This window comes from Schistocerca nitens, chromosome 5, assembly GCF_023898315.1.
Source record: "Schistocerca nitens isolate TAMUIC-IGC-003100 chromosome 5, iqSchNite1.1, whole genome shotgun sequence".
Lineage (NCBI taxonomy): Eukaryota > Metazoa > Arthropoda > Insecta > Orthoptera > Acrididae > Schistocerca > Schistocerca nitens.
In genome coordinates, this window is record NC_064618.1 from 233,673,474 (window position 1) to 233,695,975 (window position 22,502).

Genomic DNA, 22,502 nt, shown 5'->3' on the forward strand with positions numbered 1-22,502 from the left:
GGACGTGCATTGTCCTGTTGGAACAGCAAGTTCCCTTGCCGGTCTAGGAATGGTAGAACGATGGGTTCGATGACGGTTTGGATGTACCGTGCACTATTCAGTGTCCCCTCGACGATCACCAGTGGTGTACGGCCAGTGTAGGAGATCGCTCCCCACACCATGATGCCGGGTGTTGGCTCTGTGTGCCTCGGTCGTATGCAGTCCTGATTGTGGCGCTCACCTGCACGGCGCCAAACACGCATACGACCATCATTGGCACCAAGGCAGAAGCGACTCTCATCGCTGAAGACGACACGTCTCTATTCGTCCCTCCATTCACGCCTGTCGCGACACCACTGGAGGCGGGCTGCACGATGTTGGGGCGTGAGCGGAAGACGGCCTAACGGTGTGCGGGACCGTAGCCCAGCTTCATGGAGACGGTTGCGAATGGTCCTCGCCGATACCCCAGGAGCAACAGTGTCCCTAATTTGCTGGGAAGTGGCGGTGCGGCCCCCTACGGCACTGCGTAGGATCCTACGGTCTTGGCGTGCATCCGTGCGTCGCTGCGGTCCGGTCCCAGGTCGACGGGCGCGTGCACCTTCCGCCGACCACTGGCGACAACATCGATGTACTGTGGAGACCTCACGCCCCACGTGTTGAGCAATTCGGCGGTACGTCCACCCGGCCTCCCGCATGCCCACTATACGCCCTCGCTCAAAGTCCGTCAACTGCACATACGGTTCACGTCCACGCTGTCGCGACATGCTACCAGTGTTAAAGACTGCGATGGAGCTCCGTATGCCACGGCAAACTGGCTGACACTGACGGCGGCGGTGCACAAATGCTGCGCAGCTAGCGCCATTCGACGGCCAACACCGCGGTTCCTGGTGTGTCCGCTGTGCCGTGCGTGTGATCATTGCTTGTACAGCCCTCTCGCAGTGTCCGTAGCAAGTATGGTGGGTCTGACACACCGGTGTCAATGTGTTCTTTTTTCCATTTCCAGGAGTGTATTATAGGAACACAGATCGACAAGCCATCATCCCTGACTATTATGTTTGCAAGTTCTTCTGACAACAGCGCGGCTACTTTTGTTGACAGCCATAAAGAATAGAACTCCACAAAGTGCCTTCATTTTCGAAGAGGAAGTAAACCTAGAACCTCTTTGCCTCGTATATTGAATTGTTAAGTTATACATCTCCGTTCTGAAATACAGGGTGGTCCATTGATCGTGACCGGGCCAAACGTCTCACGAAATAAGCGTCAAACGAAAAGAAACTTGTCTAGCTTAAAGGGGGAAACCAGATGGTGAAATGATTGGCCCGCTAGATGGCGCTGCCATAGGTCAAACGGATATCAACTCCCTGTTTTTAAATTGGAACCTTCATTTTTATTACATATTCGTGTAGTACGTAAAGAAATATGAATGTTTTACTTGGACCACTTTTCCCACTTTGTGATAGATGCCGCTGTAATAATCACAGACATATGGCATACAATTTTAGGCGAACAGTTGATAACAGGTAGGTTTTTTAAATTAAAATACAGAACGTAGGTACGTTTGAAAATTTTATTTCGGTTGTTCCAATGTCATGCATGTACCTTTGTGAACTTATCATTTCTTAGAACGCATGCTGTTACAGCGTGATTACCTGTAAATACCACGTTAATGTAAGAAATGCTCAAAATGATGTCCGTCAATCTCAATGCATTTGGCAATACGTGTAACGACATTCCTCTCAACAGCGAGTAGTTCGCCTTCCGTAATGTTCGCACTTGCTTTGACAATGCGCTGACCCATGTTGTCAGGCGTCGTCATTGGATCACGATAGCAAATATCCTTCAACTTTCCCCACAGATAGAAATCCGGGGACGTCAGATCCGGTGAATCTGCGGGCCATGGTGTGGTGCTTCGACGACCAATGCACCTGTCGTGAAATGTGCTATTCAATATCGCTCCAACCGAACGCGAGCTATGTGCCGGACATCTATCATATTGGAAGTACATTGCCATGCTGTCATGCAGTGAAACATCTTGTAGTAACATCGGTAGAACATTACGTAGGAAATCAGCATACATTGCACCATTTAGATTGCCATCGATAAAATGGGGGCCAATTACCCTTTATCCCATAATGCCGCACCATACATTAACCCACCAAGGTCGCTGATGTTTTACTTCTCGCAGTCATCGTGGATTTGCCGTTGCCCAATAGTGCATACTAAGCCGGTTTACGTTACCGCTGTTGGTGAATAACGCTTCGTCGCTAAATAGAACGGGTGCAAAAAATCTGTCATCGTCCCGTAATTTCTCTTGTGCCCAGTGGCAGAACTGTACATGACGTTCAAAGTCGTCGCCATGCAATTCCTGGTGCATAGAAATATGGTACGGGGGCAATCGATATTGATGTAGCATTCTCAACACCGACGTTTTTGAGATTCCCGATTCTCGCGCAATTTGTCTGCTACTGATATGCGGATTAGCCACGACAGCAGCTAAAACACCTACTTGGGCATCATCATTTCTTGCAGGTCGTGGTTGACGTTTCACATGTGGCTGAACACTTCGTGTTTCCTTAAATAACGTAACTATCCGGCGAACGGTCCGGACACTTGGATGATGTCGTCCAGGATACCGAGCAGCATACATAGCACACGCCCGTTGGTGGTTCAAATGGTTCAAATGGCTCGGAGCACTATGGGACTTAACATCTGAGGTCATCAGTCCCCTAGAACTTAGAACTACTTAAACCTAACTAACCTAAGGACATCACACACATCCATGCCCCAGGCAGGATTCGAACCTGCGACCGTAGCGGTCACGCGGTTCCAGACTGAAGCGCCTAGAACCGCACGGCCACACCGGCCGGCGCCCGTTGGTGATTTTGATCATAATAGCCATACATCAACACGATATAGACCTTTTCCGCGATCTGTAAACGGTCCATTTTAACAAGGGTAATGTATCACGAAGCAAATACCGTCCGCGCTGGCGGAATGTTACGTGATACCACGTACTTATACGTTTGTGACTATTACAGCGCCATCTGTCACAAAGCGAAAAAAGTGGTCCAACTAAAACATTCATATTTCCTTACGTACTACAAGAATAGGTAATAAAAAATGAGGGTTCCTATTTAAAAATCGCAGTTGATATCCGTTTGACCTATGGCAGCGCCATCTAGCGGGCCAACCATAGCGCCATCTGGTTTTCCCCTTCAACCTAGACGAGTTTCGTTCTTTGTAGATTTTTTGTTTGATGCTTATATCGTGAGATATTTGGCCCGGTCACTATCAATGGAACACCCTGTATATAGGTTTGTGTAGTCAACAATTTTGTCAATCGTATTTGTAGGAATGAGTCTCATAAATGCGTCCAATTCAGAGGAAATATATCTCTCAGCGCGGGTCGGGCCTGGCAACTTTTTTAAAGCGTTTTGATTTCGTTTTATTCGACACAGATAAGGGATTTCTTATACAAAGTGTTTCCGAACTTCTCTTACGTAAAAAAGGCAATAACTGCCTTGAATATCATCTAAAGGAATGAAATGTTCGTCTACGGATTGTTCTGAGCCGCTACTGTGGCAATCCATGTTCACACTTTCTTCCTCCCCTTCACTTTCATCTGTGAAATCGCATCGAGGCTCAACCCCTTGAGCCGCGCGGAGTGACCACGCGGTTTGAGGCGCCGTGTCACGGACTGGGTGGCCCCTCCCGCCGGAGGTTCGAGTCCTCCCTCGGGCATGGGTGTGTGTGTTGCTCTTAGCAGAAGTTAGTTTATGTAGTGTGTAAGTCGAGGGACCGATGACCACAGCAGCTTGGTTCCTTAGGAACTCACATACATTCGAACATTCTACCTATTCATCTTCGAACTCAGACAGCCCATGAATTGTGCGAGGTAGGAAAGCAAAAGGGAGCAAAGACGTAATTATGCGCATTGCACTTATCGCAATATGCAGCGACGTTGAACACAAACAACTTTACAAGCAAAGGGATACACTACAAAGTAAATACGTACATGATTGACAGCGCGGTATTCAGTGCCGCCTGTGCGATGTTTTAAGTTCAACGCGTAGTTTCTCACTGACTACACAATGAAACAGGAGAAAGACACGTGCAATACTCGAAGCAAGGGAGAACCTTGGAATTCCTATAAACAGAAAGTGAGGGGAATAAGGACTAATACGTATTTCCGCGAAAACTGCGGCTTCGGCACTCTTTACCACCGCGCAGTATTTAGAAGGTTAATGGGAATCTGATGCAGAGACTCTAAATTGAATTCTCCATCAGTGTACTGTACGTAGTCGTTTTGTGATATCTTCAAAAGTCTATTTTCTGTGCACGCGTTTGTTCTATTTTAAGGACAAAGAAAATGACATTTGTTTCAACACGCCACCATTTTGTTGAAACTTAATTTTTTCGAGTAACGTATGTAAGTTGATAGAAAATATATTGAGGATGACTTATAAAAATTAATTTTGTTGAAGGTCCTATAGGAAGTCTTCGGAAATTTACGCCGATGACCAACGTTGCGGCTGAAAGCGCTACTTCTTGGGCGCCAAATGTGGATACAAAATGATTTCTTGATGATAAAAGTGTAGGGAATAAAACTGTATACGCAGGTTTAGCATTAGTTTTAATTTTATTTGAAAAAAATCAAGAAAAATCACCAAATTTTCATACAATTAAATAGGACTGCCCCTTAAAACCCCACGTTTACTAGACTCTTTTGTTGTTGATGCCGGCCGCGGTGGTCTAGCGGTTCTAGGCGCTCGGTCCGGAACCGCGCGACTGCAACGGTTGCAGGTTCGAATCCTGCCTCGGGCATGGATGTGTGTGATGTCCTTAGGTTAGTTATGTTTAAGTAGTTTCAAGTTCTAGGGGACTGATGACCACAGATGTTAAGTCCCATAGTGCTCAGAGCCATTTGAACCATTTTGTTGTTGTTGTCCATACTACCGCCTGTTAAAGTGTGTCGGTGGAATTGTGGTTCACTCTGTATCGCAACGACGTCATTAATACAATCAGGTGTAGTTCATCAGTAGGTTTTTGGCTTTCTCAGCTTCCCATAAGGCTACACACGTCTGCCTGATATACAAAATACACTCATGATCAATTACGAACAGGTTACAGGTAGTAGTTCTGTTGCGTGATAGAGAATACTGTTATCCTACTCATGTTCAAGAGAAATGAAACTAGCGAAATTACATGAAACGTTTCTTCAAGTTGTGGTATTTTTCTCTTTGTGGCGAAATATGTTCTGTACTCTCACCAGTCTGGTAACAAATTTCTATCACATAAAGTAACAGGCTTACAGCCTTTGAAATTACAGTTACGGACAACTTAAATTGGAAGGAACACATAGAAAATGTTGTGGCAAAGACTAATCAAAGACTGCGTTTTATTGGCAGGACACTTACAAAATGTAATAGATGTACTAAAGAGACTGCCTACACTAAGCTTGTCCGTCCTGATTTACAATACTGCTGCGAGGTGTTGGTTCCTTACCATATAGGACTGAGGGCGTATATCGAGATAGTTCAAACTGGGGCAGAACATTTTGTATTATCGCGAAAGAGGGGAGAGAGTATCACTGAAATGAAACAGCATTTGGCTTGGACATAAGTAAAACAGAGGCGTTTTCCGTGGGGAGAAATCTTCTCAGGAAATTTCAGTCACCAGTTTCTTCCCTGAATGTGGAAATATATTGTTGACGCCGACCTACACAGGGAGAAACGATCGACATAATAAAATAAGGGAAATCAGAGCACGCATGGAAAGATATAGGTGTTCGTTTTTTCCGCGTGCTGTGCAGGAGTGAAATAATTGAGAGTTAGTGTGAAGGTGGTTCGATGCACCCTCTGCCAGGCACTTAAATGTGATTTGCAGAGTATCCGTGTAGATGTAGATGTAGAAAGCGTTTGACAGCACAGTGTCTAGGGCGACCTAAAATGCTGCTTTATTACCGAAGTGCATCGCTTTAGTAATAAAGAAAGTGACTGAAGCATATAATCTCCCCCTCCTTCCTAATTCCAGCTATTGTTCACAATAAGCAAAGTCTTTTATGAATAAAATTGAGAAAGGTGTAGATTACAATAAACTTTCTAGTTTACTTAGCTTTTTGTGTAGAGTTGACTCCAGACCTTCTTGTCTAGGGGTCTGATTCTTGAAGCTGAAATTCTCACATTTTAGGTCCTAATAATTAAATTGATCTAACCAATTTGAAGGTTGTTGTTGCAGAATTTTTGTTGTTACGTTAGTATATTTTGTCACATTTTAGTATATCAAACACTACGTGATCAACGGTATCGAGACAACCCCAAAAACATACGTTTTTCATATTAGGTGCGTTGTGCTGCCACCTACTGCTATCAGCGACCTCAGTAGTCATTGGACATCATGAGAGAGCAGAATGGGGCGCTCCGCGGAACTCACGGACTTCAAACGTGGTCAGGTGATTGGGTGTCACTTGTGTCGTACGTCTGTACGCGAGATTTCCACACTCTCTTCGTTCGTTCTTGGGTTGGGTTGGGTTGTTTGGGGAAGGATACCAGACAGTGAGGTCATCGGTCTCACCGGATTAGGGAAGGACGGGGAAGGAAGTCGGCCGTGCCCTTTGAAAGGAACCATCCCGGCATTTGCCTGGAGCGATTTAGGGAAATTACGGAAAACCTAAATCAGGATGGCCGGGCCCGGGATTGAACCGTCGTCCTCCCGAATGCGAGTTCAGTGTCTAACCACTGCGCCACCTCGCTCGGTTTTCCACACTCTTTCCGATGTGATAGTGAAGTGCAAATGTGAAAGGACACGTACAGCAGAAAAGCGTACAGCCCGACTGCGTCTGTTGATTGTCTGAGACCGTCGACAATTGAATTGAGTCGTAATGTGTAATAGGTAGACGTCTATCCAGACCATCACACAAGAATTCCAAACTGAATCAGGATCCATTGCAAGTACTATGAGGTGACAAAACTTGGATTTCATGTTCTAGCGGCTGCTCATAAGGTACTCATCATGCCGGTAAATGCCAAACGACGCCTCGCTTGGTGTAAGAAGCGTAAACATTGAACGATTGAACAGCGGAAAAATGTTGTGTGGAGCGACGAATCACGGTACACAATGTGGCGATCCGACGGCAGGGTGTGGGTATAGCAAACGTCAGGTGAACGTCATCTGCCAGCGTGTGTAGTGCCAACAATAAAATTCGGAGGCAGTGGTGTTACGAGGTGGTCGTGCTTTCCATGGAGGGGGCTTGTATCCGTTGTTGTTTTGCGTGGCACTATCACAGCACACGCCTACATTGATGTTTTAAACACCTTCTTGCTTCCCGCTGTTGAAGAACAGTTCGGTGATGGCGATTGCATCTTTCAACACGATCGAGCACCTGTTCATAATGCACGGCCTGTGGTGGAGTGGTTAGACGACAAATACATCCCTGTAATGGACTGGCCTGCACAGATTCCTGACCCGAATCCTATAGAACACCTTTGGGATGTTTTGTTCAGAAATTTTTCTTTTTTTCTGTCACTTGCAATTTGCGCTTCGAATCGAATTGTTACGTTGATACTTAACATAACGCTACCCCTTTTTTGAGAACCGATAAATAATTCGTGATAGAGTGTAGGATTAGAGTTGCAACGTTGATAGTAGTGTTAACAGCTGCTGACAACGCATTATCGATGCTGTATTTCCTGTGAAGTCTGAAAACGTGTCACCTGCAGGTAAGTGTCTCTCGCTGGGAACAACACCCAAAACGTTGCCTTGTAAACGTTAAATTTTCATTACCTGTTCCCGTTGTTACGATTATGACACACTAAAATCGACTTGGTTACGTCAGTATAGAATTTGTGACAGTTGTTAATGGCGCGTGAAAGACGCAGCCGGTTGTGCATAGTATCGTGTCGCCATTGAGAATAAAAGGACGCCGAACGGGCACCGGAGTCATAGCTGATGGTATCGGATGCGCGTAACCGTACAGAATGTCACAACGTTGACGATGAGTGTTGCACCAGGAAGTGCAGCCATCTGAACGGCGGCATATGGCCGATCAAGTCTGTTAGGGCGGGGAACAGCGCTGCGTATGGACCATAAAGTCAACTCGGTGACGGCGCTATTGCTGTCACGGAAAACACGGCACGGTTATAGCTGGACGAGCTGCAATGCAAAACGCGATGGACGACGCATTCGACGCCCTGTTGCAGTCAACCGCACATATTGTGTTGTTTCTATGAGGTCTGCGCGTTGTGTAACATTAACGAAAGAAGTATTATCGCAACAACGTGGTCAGTACCGATTTTTCTACTTCAGAAAAGCGTATTGCTCCTCTTGTGTAGTAGAATATATATCTACATCTACATCTACATGATTAGTCTGCAATTCACATTTAAGTGCTTGGCAAAGGGTTCTTCGAACCACAATCATACTATCTCCCTACCATTCCACTCCCGAAAAGCGCGCGGGAATAACGAACACCTAAACCTTTCTGTTCGAGCTCTGATTTCTCTTATTTTATTTTGATGATCATTCCTACCTATGTAGGTTGGGCTCAACAAAATATTTTCGCATTCGGAAGAGAAAGTTGGTGACTGAAATTTCGTAAATAGTTCTCGCCGAGACGAAAAACGTCTTTGCTTTAATGACTTCCATCCCAACTCGCGTATCATATCTGCCACACTCTCTCCCCTATTACGTGATAATACAAAACGAGCTGCCCTTTTTGCATCCTTTCGATGTCCTCCGTCAATCCCACCTGGTAAGGATCCCACACCCTGCAACAATATTCTAACAGAGGACGAACGAGTGTAGTGTAAGCTGTCTCTTTAGTGGACTTGTAGCATCTTCTAAGTGTCCTGCCAATGAAACGCAACCTTTGACTCGCCTTCCCCACAATATTATCTTTGTGGTCTTTCCAGCTGAAGTTGTTCGTAATTTTTACACCCAGGTACTTAGTTGAATTGACAGCCTTGAGAATTGTACTATTTATCGAGTAATCGAATTCCAACGGATTTCTTTTGAAACTCATGTGGATCACCTCACACTTTTCGTTATTTAGCGTCAACTGCCACCTGCCATACCATATAGCAATCTTTTCTAAATCACTTTACAACTGATACTGGTCTTCGGATGACCTTACTAAACGGTAAATTACAGCATCATCTGCGAACAACCTAAGAGAACTGCTCAGATTGTCACCCAGGTCATTTACATAGATCAGGAACAGCAGAGGTCCCAGGACGCTTCCCTGGGGAACACCTGATATCACTTCAGTTTTCCTCGATGATTTGCCGTCTACTGCTACGAACTGCGACCTTCCTGACAGGAAATCACGAATCCTGTCGTACAACTGAGACGATACCCCATAGGCCCGCAGCTTGATTAGAAGTCGCTTGTGAGGAACAGTGTCAAAAGCGTTCCGGAAATCTAGAAATAGGGAATCAACTTGAGATCCCCTGTCGATAGCGGCCATTACTTCGTGCGAATAAAGAGCTTGCTGCGTTGAACAAGAACGATGTTTTCTGAAACCATGCTGATTACGTATGAATAGATCGTTCCCTTCGAGGTGGTTCATAATGTTTGAATCCAGTATATGCTCCAAATCCTTACTGCAAACCGACGTCAATGATATAGGTCTGTAGTTCGATGGATTACTCCTACTACCCTTCTTAAACACTGGTGCGACCTGCGCAATTTTCCAATCTGTAGGTACCGGGAAAAAGTGGAGATATTTCTTTTGGTGACTGAGGACGATCTACTGAATTACATCAAATCAGCATTTACTTCATTTCTGTAAAAGTAATAATGGCTATTACGAGTAGTATGTTTTTAGGTTGGTTAGTAACTACAAGTATGCGTGAAAAGGGCAAACCATTAATGCTTATTTTCCCCTGGGCAGCAGATCTGGTGTTCAAGTGTTGGCACGTGGACGTAAAACGATTAGTCTATTGTAAGAGTTGTAGTCCACTTAAAAGAGCAGTAACAGCCATGCGGAATACATCATGTCTTAAAGCGTAGTGCTCCTCTTCTTTTGCAGAATGTACACGGTGAAACAGGAACAGGTGCAGATATTTCTATTGGTGAGTGAGACCGGTGTACTGAACAATTTTAAATTAGCATTTACTTAATTTCTGTACTAGTAATAATGGCTATTAGGAATAGTATGTTTTTAGGTTGGTTAATATCTCCATGTTTATGTGGTAAGCGAAAGCCATTGATGCATAGTCTATTTTCAGAGGTGTAGTCCACTCAGTGGTGCAGTTACAGTCAAGTAAAGAACATCAAGTCGTAAAGCTTGTGACGTGTTTGTGGGAAAACTGTTCGATGCCGCGAAAAAAAAAAAAAAAGCAACACACTGATGTGTGTACATAATAAGGTACTACATATAAAAATATCTGCACTCATACCTGTTACAACTTGTATTACAACACACGAAACATATGTGAATATTATACATTCAGATTGTGAAATTTACTTTTGAGCAACTAAATACTGCGATATAAATTCACGCTAATATTAGACTACAATTCCGTCATCAGCGATTATTGTCCATAATCCAGAACATACATTTGAAATTGATCGTCTAGCTAGTTAATTTGCTAGAGAGATTTTTGAATGGCGCACATAATCTGGCTCTTGCTACTACGATTATACCTTATCATTGCGGGTTGTGTATGTTATAAGAACAGTTGACACTATTCTGACGCCTCATGGGATACCCGTAAGCCGTCTTCATACGGGACGTTTATCTCATTGCCGAGCACGCCAGATGTTGCACTTCCGACATATCTGCTACATGCTCTCAAACGATCTGCCACATCTCACGGAACGTGCCCTTCATCGTGATTTTCCACTGTAGAACTTTCCAGCGGCTGTTGTTGGCTGTATCTGGTACGCGAATAACACCGTTTGTTTACGAAAATACACGCCAGTGAAATAGATAACTTTTTTACTGATAATGGAAGACGAGCGGAGCAGATCGCGAAAGAGATTCTGGACTAGTTGATGGTTTGAACAACGAATTGCTGATAGTGTTCCTCTACTATATATGCTGCATAACGATATGAGAGTCATACTAGAAGAAGTTAACTTAACTGAATCTACATAAGACTCTCGGTGTGGGATTGAATGTAGTTCAAGGTGAGTGTCGCTTTGCACATGCATAATGCCCACACTCTCGCCGTTGTGTTAACTACCATTACTCTGAAACAACGTACAGATCACGTAAATTTCAGGGTCCAAATTCGTCGGAAAAGGGAATTTTTTCGAATCTGCTCACCGCCTTGGAAAAATATATTCCGCAGGAAGGTAAAAACATGCGGCAATCTATAAGTCCAGGAGATACCTATATATGTTTTACATAAAGTTTCACGGTAGCCAAAAGTTCCGGTCTGTAACTTGTGTTTAGTATCTGACAGACTGGCAGTCGCCTTAAGATTTCTGCAAATTCGGTAAATAGTTCAGTCGTTGCGTTACGCAACAACAATTGCAGGTCAAAATGCACTCCTGGAAATGGAAAAAAGAACACATTGACACCGGTGTGTCAGACCCACCATACTTGCTCCGGACACTGCGAGAGGGCTGTACAAGCAATGATCACACGCACGGCACAGCGGACACACCAGGAACCGCGGTGTTGGCCGCCGAATGGCGCTAGCTGCGCAGCATTTGTGCACCGCCGCCGTCAGTGTCAGCCAGTTTGCCGTGGCATACGGAGCTCCATCGCAGTCTTTAACACTGGTAGCATGCCGCGACAGCGTGGACGTGAACCGTATGTGCAGTTGACGGACTTTGAGCGAGGGCGTATAGTGGGCATGCGGGAGGCCGGGTGGACGTACCGCCGAATTGCTCAACACGTGGGGCGTGAGGTCTCCACGGTACATCGATGTTGTCGCCAGTGGTCGGCGGAAGGTGCACGTGCCCGTCGACCTGGGACCGGACCCCAGCGACGCACGGATACACGCCAAGACCGTAGGATCCTACGCAGTGCCGTAGGGGACCGCACCGCCACTTCCCAGCAAATTAGGGACACTGTTGCTCCTGGGGTATCGGCGAGGACCATTCGCAACCGTCTCCATGAAGCTGGGCTACGGTCCCGCACACCGTTAGACCGTCTTCCGCTCACGCCCCAACATCGTGCAGCCCGCCTCCAGTGGTGTCGCGACAGGCGTGAATGGAGGGACGAATGGAGACGTGTCGTCTTCAGCGATGAGAGTCGCTTCTGCCTTGGTGCCAATGATGGTCGTATGCGTATTTGGCGCCGTGCAGGTGAGCGCCACAATCAGGACTGCATACGACCGAGGCACACAGGGCCAACACCCGGCATCATGGTGTGGGGAGCGATCTCCTACACTGGCCGTACACCACTGGTGATCGTCGAGGGGACACTGAAAAGTGCACGGTACATCCAAACCGTCATCGAACCCATCGTTCTACCATTCCTAGACCGGCAACGGAACTTGCTGTTCCAACAGGACATTGCACGTCCGCATGTATCCTGTGCCACCCAACGTGCTCTAGAAGGTGTAAGTCAACTACCCTGGCCAGCAAGATCTCGGGATCTGTCCCCCATTGAGCATGTTTGGGACTGGATGAAGCGTCGTCTCACGCGGTCTGCACGTCCAGCACGAACGCTGGTCCAACTGGGGCGCCAGGTGGAAATGGCATGGCAAGCCGTTCCACAGGACTACATCCAGCATCTGTACGATCGTCTCCATGGGAGAATAGCAGCCTGCATTGCTGCGAAAGGTGGATATACACTGTACTAGTGCCGACATTGTGCATGCTCTGTTGCCTGTGTCTATGTGCCTGTGGTTCTGTCAGTGTGATCATGTGATGTATCTGACCCCAGGAATGTGTCAATAAAGTTTCCCCTTCCTGGGACAATGAATTCACGGTGTTCTTATTTCAATTTCCAGGAGTGTAGATAACATCGACTATTGCAGTAAGGAATTTCCAGAATCTTTTACGATACAAAAGGCGGAAAAAAAACTGGAAGAGGCAAGCAGCGAACCTGCTAGATGTGTCTTTAGAATTTACCACATTATCATGTACGCAGCTTATTGCCGCTCGCCATAAAATCGCATTCACTGGTGCAAGCCTGTATCTTTCATTCGGAGTCTTCCTCACGGAATTTGTCCAGAAGAAACTTCGTCTGCTTATCTGCTGCCAAATATAAATTAAAACAGTTCCATGAAATTTTCGTAGATAATAAAAAATATAGAAACAAAGACAGACTGTACAGAAGCCCTTAAGGTTGTATATTAAGGATCCTCCTCAGACACAACGTATCAGTTGTGAATAAACGGAAGGATACACAATTATTTTCAGGCCACTGAACTTAGAAGGTGCCATAGTTTTTTTTTTTCCTTGTTCCTCGTCAGCATAAATGAGTCACCGAAGTAAAAAAAAAAGAAATTCTTTAGAATGACCCTGTAACGAAGAACTAAATTTAAGGTTGACCTGGAATCTTTTAATGGAGCCATGGAAGTTGTATATTATGGAGAAATAATCAGGACTCCAGCGTGGTAGGCAAGGAACTTCTAGTGTTTCATTACTTAGTGGATTGTGAGGAACGGTGCTACAGTCAGTTATCACTAAATATTAAAGCGACTTGTAATAGGGTGTTCAGCTGGACTACAGACTTACATTTGGCAGGATTTGCATCCACTGCTTATATCTGGGTTGCTGTTTTAAGTTTGAAAGTTTTGATGTTGTGGTTTGTTGAAAATCTAATAGTGAAGGCTCGTGTTACATATTGGTAATGTACAAATTAATCAAGTACGTAGTTCACAATGTTCTTTGCGCTGGTCTGAAACGACTATTCCGTTTTGATGAAATATCTTAAGGTTATTTCTGATTCGCTAAATATATTGATGCTTGCCATATTCTTCTTGCTATATTCTTCTTGCAAATTTACATTTGGTCCCGGCACACCAACCAGTGTGAGAGTGAAGACACCAAACTGCTCTCTGGGCATAATGGACTTTGCCTCAGATTAATTTTGCGTAACTTCTCTCTGGTGGGGATCGTGTTAATGACCATCTCACACCAGGTCGCCTTATAATGCGACTGTTACACGCGGCTATAAAAGTCCTTTCAAATGTTATTATTTTTTCACGAGGTTATACAAGTTCTTCTAAAAGTTATTGTCTGTTCTGTCGCCTTTCTTGCTGAGTTATGCTTTTTGTTGTGGGATGTTTAGGAAGTTACTACAGGTGTATAAGCTACATATAATCACGTATGACATACCAAAGTTCTGAATTCACTGGTGCCATTTTAACCGGTGGGAGGGAGTTGGAAGGCACAACTGATGTGAATAAAAAGTTTGCTATGACTTTGTAATTATTTTGAATAGTCCTGAATGTCTCTTCAATAAACAAAGCCATTGATTGTGGCTCACATTTTTGATACGTAAAACCCCTTTGGACAGCCGTAGACTAGAGAATGAAATGTGGCTTTGAAGTGTTGCCTCGCCAGACATACAAACAAGACATGGCATGTATTATCTAGCGATTTCTGTAAAAACTGGTAACACTGTAGTTACGTAATTGATTTAAAAAAAATGGTTCAAATGGCTCTGAGCACTATGGGACTTAACTTCTAAGGTCGTCAGTCCCCTAGAACTGAGAACTACTTAAACCTAACTAACCTAAGGACATCACACACATCCATGCCCGAGGCAGGATTCGGACCTGCGACCGTAGCGGTCACGCGGTTCCAGACTGTAGCGCCTTTAACCGCTTGGCCACACCGGCCGGCAATTGATTTCTGCTCTATGTAGTCTGCCTAGTGTTTTTAAGTTATTTTCTTTGATTATAGGGCACACTGTTGATTTTATTCGCCCAATTTACCAGACCCATCTCCCTGGAATTGGTAGAGGTTATTATGGCTAATTATTTTTTGGTTTCTAGTTGGTGGGTCTTATTTTGTTCTAAACTGTTAGTTTAATGTTCCATTTCTATTATTTAGAATCTACGTGGTATGGTTCTCGTTCATGTGACCCCACTGAACCTTTTAAGAATCCATTTCATTGTCTCTAACTCCTCCGCGGTGTTCGTGGCAAAACTGTCTTCATTTGCGTGGGTTCGACAAACAGCCTTGGTGTTCAGGATCTGGTGGTCTTGAAGTCTTCAGTGTAGATGTTCGACGCATAGTGTGTACAGTATTAACGAAAAGGATATCCTTGATGAATTGCACTCTTTATTGGTATTGGAACCGTTATCTGCCCGTTAAGCCCAATTTTCGAGTAAGCCTCCATTAAAAATTTAATGTATGATGCTAGTGGTTCAAATGGCTCTGAGCACTATGGGACTTAACATCTATGGTCATCAGTCCCCTAGAACTTAGAACTACATAGACCTAACTAACCTAAGGACATCACACAACACCCAGCCATCACGAGGCAGAGGAAATCCCTGACCCCGCCGGGAATCTAACCCGGGAACCCGGGCGTGGGAAGCGAGAACGCTACCGCACGACCACGAGATGCGGGCTATGATGCTAGTGAATTGCTCGTTAAAGCCTGTTGTTAATGTTGTTCTTAATAACACCTTGTGGCTAATTCTGTCGTATGTCTTATTGAGGTCTAGAAAAATGAGAGATAATTCAATCCGTCATATTGATGTAACGTTGACAATATCTCTGCATTCTGATAATAGATTGGATATATTTCAATCTTTTGCAGTACTGTTTTGGTACGGGCTTAGGAGCTTATTGATTAACGGTTTTACTCTCCAGTTTAGTAGTCTTCCAATAATTCTTCAGTCCACATTAGGTAAAGTTATTGGTCTAAACTATTGCTGTGTTAGTCAAAACTTAATATCGGCATGGACGATATGGATTCAACGTATCAGTAGCGTAATGCCTTAAGGTCGCTACAAATGCCACTATCTGATATTTAACTATGACAATATGTACCGAAAACGAAGCATATTTAATAAATAGTCATTGTGCTGTAGCACTAAAACAGTATTCTTCCATGGCACAATACCAAAAGGTTCAAACACAAATACACCGATGTTTCCATTTATTTTATTACAACAAACTGTACCAAAAATATTGCGTTTTCGAGAGAGCTTCACTGTGCTGGAGATTTGAAACAACTTACTTTCATATTAAATATCATGTGTATAAGAACCACCAAATGCGGAGTCCTGCTTGTGACATAAAACCGATGTTACAACTCATTAGCCACATTCCTCTCCATGGAGCAAAAATCTAGCATGGAAAATTATTCCTTACGTGTTTAGCAGTGTAGTGGAACGCGAAGTTCATCGCTGTAACGTCACCAGCTCCTCGTCCATGTACGTTTAACACGTCACTTGAGAGGACAGCCTTGGACGCACTAGGTTCAAAATGGTTCAAATGGCTCTGAGCACTACTCGACTTAACTTCTGAGGTCATCAGTCGCCTAGAACTTAGAACTACTTAAACCTAACTAACATAAGGACATCACATACATCCATGCCCGAGGCAGGATTCGAACCTGCGACCGTAGCGGTCGCTCCGCTCCAGACTGTAGCGCCTAGAACCGCACGGCCAGGAAGTACTAGGGTGCAACTAGAATTTAGCCAGGCAACAGTACGGTTAAAACATTTCGGGATGTTTCTTTGTGACAAATGGTGACGGCTCCATAATGTATATGCTTCTTTGAATTTTCGTAGCAGATTAAAACTGTGTGCTCTAGTTGGACTCGAACCCGCAACTCTGCCTTTCGCGGAAAATGCTCTTACCGACTCAGCTATCCAGGAACGATACAGGAGCCGCCTGAAATGGGCGAACTGCACCTCACTTGGAAGGATTTGACACCAAGTTGTTCAGCAGCATTCACCATTTAATTTCAGATACAAATATACACTCCTGGAAATGGAAATAGAACACATTGACACCGGTGTGTCAGACCCACCATACTTGCTCCGGACACTGCGAGAGGGCTGTACAAGCAATGATCACACGTACGGCACAGCGGACACACCAGGAACCGCGGTGTTGGCCGTCGAATGGCGCTAGCTGCGCAGCATTTGTGCACCGCCGCCGTCAGTGTCAGCCAGTTTGCCGTGGCATACGGAGCTCCATCGCAGTCTTTAACACTGGTAGCATGCCGCGACAGCGTGGACGTGAACCGTATGTGCAGTTGACGGACTTTGAGCGAGGGCGTATAGTGGGCATGCGGGAGGCCGGGTGGACGTACCGCCGAATTGCTCAACACGTGGGGCGTGAGGTCTCCACATTACATCGATGTTGTCGCCAGTGGTCGGCGGAAGGTGCACGTGCCCGTCGACCTGGGACCGGACCGCAGCGACGCACGGATGCACGCCAAGACCGTAGGATCCTACGCAGTGCCGTAGGGGACCGCACCGCCACTTCCCAGCAAATTAGGGACACTGTTGCTCCTGGGGTATCGGCGAGGACTATTCGCAACCGTCTCCATGAAGCTGGGCTACGGTCCCGCACACCGTTAGGCCGTCTTCCGCTCACGCCCCAACATCGTGCAGCCCGCCTCCAGTGGTGTCGCGACAGGCGTGAATGGAGGGACGAGTGGAGACGTGTCGTCTTCAGCGATGAGAGTCGCTTCTGCCTTGGTGCCAATGATGGTCGTATGCGTGTTTGGCGCCGTGCAGGTGAGCGCCACAATCAGGACTGCATACGACCGAGGCACACAGGGCCAACACCCGGCATCATGGTGTGGGGATCGATCTCCTACACTGGCCGTACACCACTGGTGATCGTCGAGGGGACACTGAATAGTGCACGGTACATCCAAACCGTCATCGAACCCATCGTTCTACCATTCCTAGACCGGCAAGGGAACTTGCTGTTCCAACAATGCACGTCCGCATGTATCCCGTGCCACCCAACGTGCTCTAGAAGGTGTAAGTCAACTACCCTGGCCAGCAAGATCTCCGGATCTGTCCCCCATTGAGCATGTTTGGGACTGGATGAAGCGTCGTCTCACGCGGTCTGCACGTCCAGCACGAACGCTGGTCCAACTGAGGCGCCAGGTGGAAATGGCATGGCAAGCCGTTCCACAGGACTACATCCAGCATCTCTACGATCGTCTCCATGGGAGAATAGCAGCCTGCATTGCTGCGAAAGGTGGATATACACTGTACTAGTGCCGACATTGTGCACGCTCTGTTGCCTGTGTCTATGTGCCTGTGGTTCTGTCAGTGTGATCATGTGATGTATCTGACCCCAGGAATGTGTCAATAAAGTTTCCCCTTCCTGGGACAATGAATTCACGGTGTTCTTATTGCAATTTCCAGGAGTGTATAATTATTTTAACCATCTAGAAAACCATAATTTTATTAAAGAATTAATCGTATAATGACTCTATTTAATAACATCAAAAATCAAGGTTCACCGGTTGGCTAACGCTCACAACAAAACTATAGATTAATTTTTTTTATTCTATAAGAACAAATCAAATTCCTTTATTGTAGGAATCCAACCCCTTAAGTACAACTAGTTGAACACAAAATTGCATCCTTTAGGAAGATTAACTGGATCAAAATTACAAGAACAATTAACTTTTTATCAATAATCCTGCCTGAGGACAATTAGAGTCAGAACAATATATACTTAAGTGAAGATTAGGCCCATAAAACTATTAATAAACACAGTAACAGATCAGGAGCCAGAACATTAAACAGTACAGTTAGCAGCTTATTGCGACATGAAAAACAAATGAGTGACAGTTATTACATTAAATATTAAAGGTGCAAAGCCAATTTTCAGCAATAATGCACAACAACTTAACTTTGATAATTACTTGCGTAGACTACTTACAACAGGCACAACGTTCAGACGCGGACGCTCTGGTATGGTTACAGTCAATAAGGAGTGCCGCCAGATGTCCATATGTCCCTTCCAGATCGCAGATGTGCGGATTGGCCAGCGCGAACCTCTCAGCAACTCGAGCATGGACGATCAACGCAAGCAAGGCAGTCCCACACTAACGAGTATATTGACAGCTAGATTGGGAGGCAGAGCTAGGACACAAAAACTTATTAGTCGAGATACAAGAGGGGAAATTCGCGTTACCTATACAGAGGGGCACGCTGATATAAACTACAACATGAATATTACATTTTCTTTTACAAAACCTTGCACTTGGCCGCTGTCGTTGGAACTGGTACAAATGTAAGCTATCGCCCGAAATTCCTGGGCCTTACTACTTTGAATCCTCAATAAAATGAACAAGCTTACAAACGCGACAAAATGCAATTAATCCGCTGAATGGGCAGCACAAGAAATTTACAGAAATATTAAATATATAATTTGAAAAAAAATATTAGCTAGCTCACCGATTTACATCAGCAAGACCTGTAACGCTGCGCAACAAGCTACATGTAAAATTCCACAGTTTAAAATGAGGCGAATTAAGCTTCAATAGCCCATAGTTTACCACAATTCCAACAGTGAGCCCTTGTGTAAATAATAGACCATATACACCATGCAGAAGAATCGTCCAGTGACCCAACCATAGCTTAAACTTGGCAGTCTATGTGAGCAATACTAGAATACACCAAGACTTCCATCAATTTTCAGGACAAATAAATGTATCAACTTAAAACAATTCGGTCACATGCAAACATAAATGTTCAAATGTGTGTGAAATATTATGGGACTTAACTGCTAAGGTCATCAGTCCCTAAGCTTACACACTACTTAACCTAAATTATCCTAACACACACACCCATGCCCGAGAGAGGACTCGAACCTCCGCCGGGACCAGCCGCACAGCCCATGACTGCAGCGGCTAGACCGCTCGGCTAATCCCGAGCGGCTCATGCGAACATAAACAGTGTCACATTGAACGTAGCGCGACCCAAAGCAGTGAAGACAGTCATTTAAAATACAATAACGCTGGCAATACAATTGCAGAAGGAAGCAATTCCAATGCTTGGAACGGTAATACCTCCACTTCCAGAACATCGACTTCGTTCTCCTCAAAAATGGGTTTAATGGACAAAAGGAAGGCGCCAAATGTCATTTCTGCCTGTCGGCCAACGTCCAGCCCAAAATCCACCGCAGAATGCTTTCCAGTCCCCACATCCCGCGGAGACATCACTGGCGTCCAGCACACTTCCTCGTAAACGGTCTTGCCAAGCTGGGTACACTCTCCTCACTGCGGCTACGCAAACTCTCCATCGATTAACTTACCTCTCGGTCCCGGAACGCCACTTAGCCATACGACGCGGCAGCGAACCAACTTCGTTAAATAACTCGCTACAAACACATTTAATGTTCACACTGCTTGCGACATTTACAGCTGACTGCTCAGAACACTGCTGAACGTTCACTGGCTGTCGGAGAACGCGTGACGTAAGTGCGCAAAACTTGCCTAAACTCGCCCTTCATCATTCGCGACTCAAACTACAATACCGTCTCCAACTTTCGAAATTTAACATTTGTTCTCCAGCATTCCGTGAGGGAGTAGAACTCGGGGAACAAAGGAGTGGCATGCCTCAAATTTGTACAGGATACATACGACCGAAATGTGCAGAATTCGGAGTGCTTTACATTACGCAGCTGTACCTGATGTCATGCTGAGATTTCAGAACGGTAATCCCACGTGCTGAAATTAAATCTTCTAAGCATAGTGGTATGAACTGAAAGAGGATGTGTATATGAGCCAGGCGACTTGATGTGAACGCTTTCTGTATGCGATGTTATTAGGTAGTATTTGTTATTGGGGGTCTATGATAAATCCGGCTAGCTGTGTGGTATAGATACTGGATAGACTTACTCGAAGGTCACGGAAGCAGAACGCTTCCAAATATTTAACTACATATGAAGGGCTTATTTCAGTAGTGGTACAAGTCCATTTTTGTTCATTTCGAGATACAGATGGTTCAAATGGCTCTGAGCACTATGGGACTCAACTGCTGTGGTCATTAGTCCCCTAGAACTTAGAACTACTTAAACCTAACTAACCTAAGGACATCACACACATCCATGCCCGAGGCAGGATTCGAACCTGCGACCGTAGCAGTCGCACGGTTCCGGACTGCGCGCCTAGAACCACGAGACCACCGCGGCCGTCCGAGATGCAGAGTCCTAAAGTTAAATGAGTGCTGAAAATTCTGCAGTTGAGTAACCAAAAATATTAAAGCATATGGCTTCTTGCTAGACACGAACCTTTCTTTCAGTATGTTTGAATCATTAATTTCAGCACCATTATAGACAGAAAAGTGGAGCTAATGGACTTGTACCACTATTGAAATTAGCCCTTCATATGGCGGAGCATGATCTGAAAATATCAAAACGATAACGTAAGAAATTCCTCATCTTTCTATTTGCTAGCAACGTCTCCACTACTGCAGTCAAACAACGGTTTACTTGAGACATCTTAGGACTTTCGAGCAACACGACAGCAAATGCGACGTGCTGGGACTCAGAATCCTGAAAATCTGGAGTAGGACTCCTTCACGGTCATAAAGAAGGGTGGACAACCTCAGTGTCACTCCGTCGACTCTGTGGTGGATGTGGTCCGTGTGTTGTCTGTGCCCCATGAACGTGGCGTTCAGCAGACCGCAGCCCGGTTTTGGCAGTGTCACATGCAGTCCCGTTTGCCACGGTGAGCATAATAAAATCAGTGCACTGGAGGTTACCAAGTCCTCGTCTGCAGTTGTCTAACACGTGTAATGTGTATATGTTGTTCTTTGTAAGGTTTGTATCCATATATTGTAAGTTCCAGAAGGAGATTTTCGCTCTGCAGCGAAGTGTGCGCTGATATGAAACTTCCTGGCAGATTAAAACTGCGAACCTTGCAGCGCACACTCCGCTGCAGAGTGAAAATCTCATTCTGGAAACATCCCCCAGGCTGTGGCTAAGCCATGTCTCCGCAATATCTTTGTTTCCGAAGTACTAGTTATACTAGGTTCGCAGGAGAGCTTCTGTAAAGTTTGGAAGGTAGGAGACGAGGTACTGGAAGAAGTAAAGCTGTGAGGACGGGGCGGGTGTCGCGCTTGGGTAGCTCAGTTGGTAGAGCACTTGCCCGCGAAAGACAAAGGTCCCGACTTCGAGTCTTGGTCCGGCACTCAGTTTTAATCTGCCAGGAAGTTTCATATTGTAAGTTGTTTGCCTCTGATTCAGTCATTAAACTCAACAGCAATTTTTACCGATCTGGACGACGTGTCGGCCGTCCCGTAGCCTCGTCGCGTTGTACCGCTGCGTCACGATCCGCTTCAAAGCGCCATTGTGCCACGCGGGTTTAGTCGAGCGGTCTTGGGCACTGCAGTGATGGACTGTTCGGCTGGTCCCGGCGGAGGTTCGAGTCCTCCCTCGGGCATGGGTGTGTGTGTTTGTCCTTAGGATAATTTTGGTTAAGTAGTGTGTAAGCTTAGGGACTGATGACCTTAGCAGTTAAGTCCCATAAGATTTCACACACATTTGAACACACGCCCTTGCTTCGGCCATCCTGCGTAATCGTGCCCCACAGATACGAGAACTCTTTCACTTCTTCCCCTACTATGTCGTTTCGAGTATCGATGTTAAGGAAGTCAGCATTCTTCTTCCTTCTAATC